Raw genomic sequence first — 11570 nt, forward strand, 5'->3', positions numbered from 1 at the left:
GAGCAAATTGATGTCCCTCATTAGCCTGTACTGACTGCACAGGCTAATATGTGACAACAAGTTAAGCACATGCATTAAGCCCCATTTCCCCACAGCACAGTTTATTTATCTTTATAGCATGATTTTTTCTAATTGTACTCATTATATTAATCTCTTCTTTTATAATTCCTTTACAGATGTTTAACTGTTGATATATTTTTCAATAAAGGAGGAAACAATTAAATATTAATGTCTTTGCAAAGTTGCAAAAAACACACACACAATATTTTACCATGCCTTTACAGATATTTGATTGTTAAAATGTGTTAAAATTCACACTAGAAAACAGTTCCAAAGTAAATCAACATGTAATAAAGTTGTTAGACATATTTAAACAAACAACTTAAAGGGCTACAACTCACTGCTGATACATATCTTCAATTCTCTCCCTTGTTAGTGTCATTGATTAAACAGCAACTTAAAAGCAAACCCCACTGCTGGTGCAGATTTTTAATTATCTTCCTTGTCAGTGTCAGCTAAAATAATTAAAAAGCAACTTAAGAGGAAGAACTCACTGCTGGTGCAGATCTACAGTTATCTCCCTTGTTAGTGACAGCTAAAATGATGTAATATACAGATGTGGATAGGCCGCGTCCCCGCACATTGCTGGACTTTGATACAGCTGAGCCTTTCATTAAACAGTCTTCTTCTGTGCTCAGCAATTGCTGTAACATTAAGGGGACCAATATGATATATTTTGGCTCAGTCAGTATTTTGAACTTGCACATGTAAGTTAGTAATACACCAGCATTTTTTGCAAAAAAAGCATCTGTACCACACAAATAAGGAAAATTTGCATCATAATAAATACTATTGGGAAAATTCCTAGCATAAAATCTTCAAATTGAGAATGATGGGTCTATTTAATTGCACGGAACTTAATTGTAAAAATTAATTGTAAAAACTCATCAAAATATTATTTTACATGCGTTTTTGTGGCAATGTTAGGTGTCAGTGCTCATTTTATTATTCCACTTGCAAATACAGAAGTGTCTATTATGACTGCTTTAAAAATAGGGAAATAAATGACTGTTCATATACACCTGGGAGTAAAATTATGTTACAGACTACTTGCCCGTAATGACTACCTGCTGACAAAACTAGTTCGTTTATACTTTGATGACGCCCAAAGATAGAAAATTTCACATTTACCAATACCAAGACACGATCTTTTTTTGAAAATAAATTGCAACATTAACTTTGTTTGATATGTTTAGGGAAAAATTAAAGTTTCAGAAAAAATATACCCATAATGTCCACAAACACATATCAAATCACAGGGCTTGTTTTGAGTCATTTTTGTGTCATCCTTCGGTCTTGAATTTTTCAAAAGTGAGAAAAAGAGTACATTGTGAAAGTTTCAGTTGCAAACTTCTTTAAATTGTGAAAATTTGAGTCACGAAATTCTGAAATTCGTGTAAAAATGCCATTCCCTAAGAAGGAAAAATAGCCCCGAGTCATGGCTCCTTTCTGACAGACTATTATTTCAAAAAAGGCCCTGACAGATAAAACAAAGCAAAATATTAATCACAAATTCGAGCTGGAGACTGGAATGTTACCCCCCTGACACTGGATAATGATTTATATTTGTTGGCACCTATATAAAAAAATACTTGTTCATGGACACATAGATTTGTGGATTCCTGATTTTGTAATAACAGGAATTAGCCCCGGGTCATTTTGTTATGTGTTTGAGTTTATTTCGTGGATTAGTAAACCCACCAAATGAACATTAATTAATTTCCAACAAATAATAATGAATTTAGAGTTTTTTTCAACATTTTTTAGTTAAGTGTTTGAAAAGCTTTATTGTATTTATTTTTTAATTTTGATACACAATTGTTCATTTAGAACAATAATTTTAAATCTTTTTTAGAGAGGTGTATTCCAAAGTTTAATTACGATAGAAACATAAATTGCTCAATACAGGTGAAAACCAATAACTTAACCTCGCCGGGACCGACGACAAAAGTTCGACCCATCTGGAATTCGATAGAACTGATTTCAAATAGATGTATGTTTACTAACATAACTTTGCAATAATTGGTTGAATTAGTAAGAACAGACAATATATACTTCATATTTTTAAGTCATCATTATTTTTAAATAGTTATATATACAATCAAACAAGAGTTCCGCGGTCGGAGATGACCGCATTGAAGCCGGATTTTTGATTTAAATGACAGGAAAGTACCTTTCGTGTTTTTGTCAATGCAATACTTAAATTACTGAAATATTGTTCAAAGGTCAAAATGAAATGTAAGTACTTTTCAAGGCATGAGCAAACCTTGTGTTATGTTTTGAATGCATGCATATACATGAACAACAATAACATTAAAGGTCACAAATATGAACTTGAATTGACAATTAGGAAAGTTTGATCTCAATTTTTTTATTAGCAAATTAGTAACATATTGTTTGAAGTTTGAGATTCTAGGTCCAAGCATACCAAAGTTATAACAATTTTAACATTTTAACATTGAAGGTCACAGTGACCTTGACCTTCAAATGAATGACATTGAAATGAGCAGTGGTGATCTTCTAGTACTGGCCAACCTTTATGTCAAGTTTGAAGACTCTAGGTACAAGCATACCAAAGTTATAACATGGAATAAGAACTTTAACATTTTTACCTACCAAAGTTATAAGAACTTTAACATTTTTACATTCAAGGTCACAGTGACCTTGACCTTAGAATGAATGACCTTGAAATGACCAGTGGTCATCTAAGTGTGCTTGCAAACCTTCATGTCAAGTTTGAAGACTCTATGTCCAAGCATACCAAAGTTATAACAATTTTAACATTTTAACATTTAAGGTCACAGTGACCTTGACCTTCAAATGAATGACATTGAAATGACCAGTGGTCATCTTCTAGTACTGGCCAATCTTTATTTCAAGTTTGAAGACTCTAGGTACAAGCATACCAAAGTTATAACATGAAATAAGAACTTTAACATTTTTACATTCAAGGTCACAGTGACCTTGACCTTCAAATGAATGACCTTGAAATGTCCAGTGGTTACTTACTAGTTCTGGCCAACCTTCATGTCAAGTTTCAAGACTCTAGGTCCAAGCATACCAAAGTTATAACAACTTTAACATTTTTACATTCAAGGTCACAGTGACCTTGACCTTCAAATGAATGACCTTGAAATGTCCAGTGGTTACTTACTAGTTCTGGCCAACCTTCATGTCAAGTTTCAAGACTCTAGGTCCAAGCATACCAAAGTTATAACAACTTTAACATTTTTATATTGAAGGTCACAGTGAACTTCACCTTCAAATGAATGACCTTGAAATGACCAGTGGTCATCTGTTAATCCTGGCCAACCTTCATGTCAAGTTTGAAGACTCTAGGTCCAAGCATACCAAAGTTATACCATGAAATAAGAACTTTAACATTTTTACATTCAAGGTCACAGTGACCTTGACCTTCAAATGAATGACCTTGAAATGACCAGTGGTTACTAACTAGTTATGGCCAACCTTCATGTCAAGTTTCAAGACTCTAGGTCCAAGCATACCAAAGTTATAACAACTTTAACATTTTTTATATTGAAGGTCACAGTGACCTTGACCTTCAAATGAATGACCTTGAAATGACCAGTGGTCATCTGTTAATCCTGGCCAACCTTCATGTCAAGTTTGAAGACTCTAGGTCCAAGCATACCAAAGTTATACCATGAAATAAGAACTTTAACATTTTCGAGCACGCCGCCACCCCGCCCGCCCGCCCCCCCGCCCCGCCCCCCCGCCCGCCCGACAACATCAATCTATAAGCCGAGATTTTTTCGAAAAAAATCCGGCTAAAAATTATCATATGTAAGGAATAACGCTAAGAATAAAAAAAATCATAAGCATTTTATAAACATCACCGAAAAATTAAACAGCATGATATGTATTAATTCATTTTTTTTTTTTTAAGAATGACATGATGTAAAGATACAAAATAATTTATGCCTTCAAGATGACATAGAACATGTTGTGATGCAGCCGTTCCAGCCATTATATATGATCAAAGAAAAACGAAAGATTGTACACAAAATGTCATATTTTACTCGAATCAATTTAACATTGATTGGATGACATGTTTGAAATTATAACATGCTTATAATCAAGTAACAGTTTTGTGCGACCCATGTCGCTTTAAAGCAAAACGAACAAAAGAACGTGTGAAAATTGTGACCAGGACTGCAGAAACAGCTTGAGCCATCCGATAATTCGACTCTGCAAATTCGAGTCATCAGGCAGAAATGTATATGAATATATAGCAATACAAACGTGCTTTGATGCAAAGCGACTTTGAGCCATCGGGTTTCGATTGTATATTACAATTTTAAGAAAATTGCCATTCTGCTAATCTGTGAACAAGTCCAAATACACCAATAGGTATCAATACATTTGTTAGTGTATTTTTGTATTGTTTTCATTCCTTCTTTATTTAAATGAATTTAGCTTCCATTATTTAATAAGAACAAGTTTTTTACTTTGAATACCCATTTACAGTAATTTATAAATATATTGAGATTTCATATCTTTGAGAAAAGGAATATCACGAGAGCAATTACATTTTAGCACTGTAATTTCCATCATCCATTGCTAACATAACTATCGCTTAACAATTATTGTGAATTTGCATGTATATGTACGTCATTGTCTCATTAACCAAATTTTAATCATATTGTTTGTATACCATATTACTTCTCATAGTAGTGCCCTACAGTAGCCTGTGCAGTCCTCACAGGCTAACATGAGACAACACTTTCCATCAATACTTGATTTTTGTTTCGAAGAAAGTCCCTTTCAAAAAAAAAATCATCACAATTAGAAATATCCTCTGTGTGTGCAATACACAGGCTAATGTGTGGATGACACTTTGAATGCATTAAGCACTCGTTTCCCAGAACGAGGCTCATCTTGTTAAACTCTGTGACAGACTGTGGAATTGCTGTGAGCCTCATTTTGAGAAAACAGTAATTTATTATTTATATTGCTTAAAGTGTCTTTCCAGATGAGCCCAAACAGCCACACAGGCTACTCCGCTAGACAGAAATTCGTTTACAAGAGACTTCCTATATCCGAAAAATTTCCATAAATGCATGGATGACAATTAATGAAACTGCATACTGTTCTTTTCCACCTCATGTTTTTTGCATTCTAAATAAACAGGAAATACACATGCATACATTTTCCTTGCCAAGTTATGGGTCTGTTCAACGGACCCACACCCAAAGCGTTTATTTAAAAAAAAAAATATCCTCAGGATAGTTATATCTCAATCATATAGATAAGATCTAAACAAGAGATGTGTTTGTCAGAAACACAATGCCCCCTATTGCGCCGCTTTAAAATTAAAATACTAAATAGAGAATATTATGTTAGTTTTGGATAAAGATCAAGTTTATCATGCGAGGCTTAGAACCGATGTAGCGCGATGCTTGCTGGGCGCTAACATGGTTTGTGCCGAGCATGATAAACTTGATCTTTATCCGAAACTCACATAATATTCTATTTATCCTATTATTTTGTGGTCGTTTATCGTTCAAAAAGAGTAAAACTACTTTAAAATTAAAAGAAACAGCGCTGATTTTCCAAGTTGGCTCTGAAATGTTTGTTTACTTCAACGTCATCATTTGCTATGACGTCACATTGAAACATTTAGTGTTCTTAAGAAAGAGATTGGAAAACCATGGTCTAAAAATAGCGATAGTATAAAGCTCATGTTTATACGATCGTTGTTATACTATCGATTTTCATCTGGTAATAGGATAAAATGCAATCCCCAGCCATGGAAAGGCCGCTTCCCCCGACATCACTGGATTGTAATACGGCCAGCCTGTCACCAGACAGTTGTCTTCTTTGCTGAGCAGTAGCTGTAACGTTGAGCGAACCAATTTGGAATATGAAAACTGCACAGGCTAATCTGGGACAACACTTTACACACATGCATTAAGTCCTGTTTTCCCATGCAACCTTACATTGTTGCCATTGCATGCATGAAAACTAACTCTAACGCTTTTATTACACTGTTCTGGGAATGAGGCCAGGGTCCTTCTTATTGAGAACAAATGCATTCCATGGAATCATTATTATAAGCTTTATTAAATATCTCACAACTTTATAAAAACTCAATGCCTTATGAGGATGACAGAAATTCTCAGAGTGTTGTGTAACTGAGGTTCCTGTATGATAAGTTGGAAAGCATCGAGCTGAAGAAGAGTTTGAGTTATTGATCCTCAAGTAAAACAAGTCCTGCTGTAAACATGATATACACAATAAAAGACGCCATTTTATGTTTTGTTAAATCATATCATTCTTGTCAATTTCATCTTTAACATTCTTAATACACAGGCTACACTGTAAACCATTATTATTTGAGGGACATTATTTATGTTGATTTTAAGGGTTCACTGATCCACAAATTTATCACACACAGAAAAGTAACTGACACAAATTTATCATTTATGTTTCTGCACTGAGAAATCCACAAAGTTAACTTATATGTCCGTAAAAGTCTTTTTGACCACGAAATTTCGGATGAATATATTATATGAGTTTACACTATACAAACAAGTAAAGAGGATATTTTATCTTAAGTAAATTCATACTTTTCTTTCCCACCTCATCTTTTTTGCAGTCTGAATACATAGGGAATACATAAGCAGGTCTTTTTCTGGCGTATTTATGGGTATCTGAAACGGACCCATACGCAAAGCGTTTTTCTTTCTTTAACAAGGGCTGTTTGTAAAACATGCATGCCCCAAATATGGGCTGTCAGTTGTAGTGGCAGCCATGGTGTTGATACGTTTTTTGTCACTGTGACCTTGACCTTTGACCTAGTGACCTGAAAATCAATAGGGGTCATCTGCCAGTCTTGATCAATGTACCTATCAAGTTTCATGATCCTAGGCATAAGCGTTCTTGAGTTATCATCCGGAAACCATTTTACTATTTCGGGTCACCGTGACCTTGACCTTAGACCTAGTGACCTGAAAATCAATAGGGGTCATCTGCTAGTCATGATCAATCTACCTATGAAGTTTCATGATCCTAGGCATAAGGGTTCTTGAATTATCATCCGGAAACCATTTTACCCTTTCGGGTCACCGTGACCTTTGACCTAGTGACCTGAAAATCTATAGGGGTCATCTGCTAGTCATGATCAATCTACCTATGAAGTTTCATGATCCTAGGCATAAGCGTTCTTGAATTATTATCTGGAAACCATTTTACTATTTTGGGTCACAGTGACCTTGACCTTTGACCTAGTGACCTCAAAATCAATAGGGGTCATCTGTGAATCATGATCAATGTACCTATGAAGTTTCATGATCCTAGGCCTAAGCGTTCTTGAGTTATCGTCTGACAACCACCTGGTGGACGGACCGACCGACCGACATGAGCAAAGCAATATACCCCCTCTTCTTCGAAGGGGGGCATAACTATTTAACAACATAAATTGTTTGTTGTAATTCACTGTTTATCACCAGTTAAACAAATGATGTCCGTACAGCAGGTGACATTTATTTAACGTTATAAAATTCTGGCCTCCTTGACCGCTGTGCTCCATGCTACCACAGCTCCAAGGCCCTTTTCCATCATAATCTGTGTCAGTTTTACTGTAGGATTCTTCTTTATTAACTTATTTGTCGGACGAAAATCCAATCTTGAACAAAGCCATTCTTTAAATTACATTCTCTCGTCTGCTATGCCAAAATGTTTACATTGACGATACCGATTTTCGATAGAAGTCGTAAAAACATGATGTAAAGTTCTACGACACTGCAGAAAATCATTAACTCTTTCAATGCTGGAACCGAATTTTGAAGGTCTTTGCAAACAGTTTGGATCCAGATGAGACGCCACAAAACGTGGCGTCTCATCTGGATCCAAACTGTTTGCTATTCTGATAGTATTCTTTGAAAAAAATTGAAGAAAATGCTAATTTTAGAAATTCAGCACACAACATTTTAGCAGACTACATATTTCCCAGCATGCAAAAGGTTAATATTCATGACAACTTTACCAATGGAAACAAGCTATTTCTGTGGGAAGCTCTCCTTCGCGTCTAAAAATAGCGATGAATCATGTGACTGCTCCGCGTTTATTTATATATGCTAGTTTTGTTCTGATGTAAATAATGGATACAATAGTTATTTTACACATTAAGAGAAAAAGGTTTTCGGTTAGTTATAGTTATATGAATCAGTATAGATTTTGTATGTACGACCAGTCGGACAAGCTAGCCCACAGTTTTACTAGCCCGACCACCGATCTTACTAGACAATTTCTGTCGGACATGCCTTAGTGTCGAACCCTGTAAAGTTTCATGATCCTAGGCCTAATTATTCTTGAGATAACATCAGGAAACCATTTTACTGTTTCAAGTCACTGTGACCTTGACCTTTGACCTAGTGACCTGAAGATTTAAAGGAGTCATCTGCCAGTCATGATCAATGTACCTATGAAGTTTCATAATCTTATGCGTAAGCATGCTTGAGTGATCATCCGGAAATCATTTGACTATTTCGAGTCACTGTGACCTTGACCTTTGACCTAGTGACCTGAAAATCTATAGGGGTCATCTGCCAGTCATGATCAATATACCTATGAAGTTTCATGATCCTAGGCCTAATTATTCTTAAGTTAACATCAGGAAACAATTTTACTGTTTTCGAGTCACTGTGACCTTGACCTTTCACCTAGTGACCTGAAAATTTAAAGGAGTCATCTGCCAGTCATGATCAATGTAGCTATGAAGTTTCATAATCTTATGCGTAAGCATGCTTGAGTGATCATCCGGAAACCATTTTACTATTTCGAGTCACTGTGACCTTGACCTTTGACCTAGTGACCTGAAAATCAATAGGTGTCATCTGCCAGTCATGATCATTGTTCCTATGAAGTTTCATGATCTTAGGCGTAAGCATTCTTGAGTTATCATCCGGAAATCATTTTACCATTTTGAGTCACTGTGACCTTGACCTTTGACCTAGTGACCTGAAAATCAATAGGGGGTCATCTGCCAGTCATGATCAATATACCTATGAAGTTTCATGATCCTAGACCTTACCGTTCTTTAGTTATCATCAGGACACTATCTGGTAGACGGACAGAAGGACCGACAGACTGACAGGCCGCCATGTGCAAAACAATATACCCCCTCTTCTTCAAAAGGGGGGCATAATAAGTGCCTTATGATTAATATGTCTCAATTATATTTCAATAAGATCTAAAAAAAAGTATATTACTAGCATAATATGATTTTATTCTTTTAATTTTAAGTATTAGAAATAGTTATATTAAATTAGTTTTTCTGAAATCAATGGACTTTTCGCACGAAAAAATAAAAATACCAAAATTGCATTTTTTCCCAAATTGGCCATGAAAAGGCCTGATAATTAAAACGTCTTTGTTACCTTCTGTGTATTCAGGTCATCCTTGTCCACCACATCCTCAGCATCCTTGTCCTGACTCGGCAGCGACTGTAGCAGCAAAATAGCTTGATGTTTTTCTTGTATGTATATTTAGGACTCAAACAAATTTATATAAATGTAATGAAAATCAATAACAGATGTTCAACAGCATAAAATATGGCAAATTAGTAAATCTCACATCAAGTGTTACCTTTCTGTAAACATTGCGTACAATATCAATATATACTCCTTCAAAGATTACTTAAACAATTTCATATTTTATAAAAAAAGTATTCATCCATGTACATTTCTTACATGGCATCACAGTGTTTATAGAAATGAAAATCTAAAAATAGCCTAGTTGCTATGTACATGTGCATCTATGTACAAATATTAAATTTTGAGTTGAAATGCTGTGTTTTTTTTCATGCGAAGTTTACAAGAATTAAATTTTAGGACCATAATTACACAAATGTTATGACAACAATAACATAATATGCATTAGATCTAATGTTCCAACAAAAACCCTCACATTGTGTAAGCAGATAATAACTATGTTTGTATGCTAAACAACACATTGTAATTACAAGAGTTCCGCGGTCGGAGATGACCGCATTGAAGCCGGATTTTTGATTTAAATGACAGGAAAGTACCTTTCGTGTTTTTGTCAATGCAATACTTAAATTACTGAAATATTGTTCAAAGGTCAAAATGAAATGTAAGTACTTTTCAAGGCATGAGCAAACCTTGTGTTATGTTTTGAATGCATGCATATACATGAACAACAATAACATTTTTACATTCAAGGTCACAGTGACCTTGACCTTAGAATGAATGACCTTGAAATGACCAGTGGTCATCTAAGTGTGCTTGCAAACCTTCATGTCAAGTTTGAAGACTCTATGTCCAAGCATACCAAAGTTATAACAATTTTAACATTTTAACATTTAAGGTCACAGTGACCTTGACCTTCAAATGAATGACATTGAAATGACCAGTGGTCATCTTCTAGTACTGGCCAATCTTTATTTCAAGTTTGAAGACTCTAGGTACAAGCATACCAAAGTTATAACATGAAATAAGAATTTTAACATTTTTACATTCAAGGTCACAGTGACCTTGACCTTCAAATGAATGACCTTGAAATGTCCAGTGGTTACTTACTAGTTCTGGCCAACCTTCATGTCAAGTTTCAAGACTCTAGGTCCAAGCATACCAAAGTTATAACAACTTTAACATTTTTACATTCAAGGTCACAGTGACCTTGACCTTCAAATGAATGACCTTGAAATGTCCAGTGGTTACTTACTAGTTCTGGCCAACCTTCATGTCAAGTTTCAAGACTCTAGGTCCAAGCATACCAAAGTTATAACAACTTTAACATTTTTATATTGAAGGTCACAGTGACCTTCACCTTCAAATGAATGACCTTGAAATGACCAGTGGTCATCTGTTAATCCTGGCCAACCTTCATGTCAAGTTTGAAGACTCTAGGTCCAAGCATACCAAAGTTATACCATGAAATAAGAACTTTAACATTTTTACATTCAAGGTCAGTGACCTTGACCTTCAAATGAATGACCTTGAAATGACCAGTGGTTACTAACTAGTTATGGCCAACCTTCATGTCAAGTTTCAAGACTCTAGGTCCAAGCATACCAAAGTTATAACAACTTTAACATTTTTTATATTGAAGGTCACAGTGACCTTGACCTTCAAATGAATGACCTTGAAATGACCAGTGGTCATCTGTTAATCCTGGCCAACCTTCATGTCAAGTTTGAAGACTCTAGGTCCAAGCATACCAAAGTTATACCATGAAATAAGAACTTTAACATTTTCGAGCACGCCGCCACCCCGCCCGCCCGCCCGCCCCCCCCGCCCGCCCGACAACATCAATCTATAAGCCGAGATTTTTTCCAAAAAAATCCGGCTAAAAATACTAATCACTAATTACAACAACTAATACATACATGTACACACTATTCCACTCTGAACACCAGGATGTTGTCGTCCAACCTCTGTCCCACAATGATGGATGATGTTGTGCTGCTGTAGCAGACTGACTCTGGGTACCTCACTCCATCCTTCTGAGTAGCCAGCGTAGACAGC

At 35.5% G+C, this 11570-nt stretch overlaps 1 long non-coding RNA gene across 1 annotated transcript; it reads left to right on the plus strand.

Annotated features, from left to right (window-relative positions):
- Nucleotides 1–2464: 2464 nt before the first annotated feature.
- On the plus strand, nt 2465–3539 carry LOC127834248 (uncharacterized). Its single transcript, XR_008027844.1, has 2 exons — nt 2465–3157; nt 3458–3539. It is a non-coding gene; the product is annotated as an uncharacterized LOC127834248 (long non-coding RNA).
- The last annotated feature ends 8031 nt before the right edge of the window (nt 3540–11570 follow it).

The sequence above is a fragment of the Dreissena polymorpha genome, chromosome 6 (assembly GCF_020536995.1).
Source record: "Dreissena polymorpha isolate Duluth1 chromosome 6, UMN_Dpol_1.0, whole genome shotgun sequence".
Lineage (NCBI taxonomy): Eukaryota > Metazoa > Mollusca > Bivalvia > Myida > Dreissenidae > Dreissena > Dreissena polymorpha.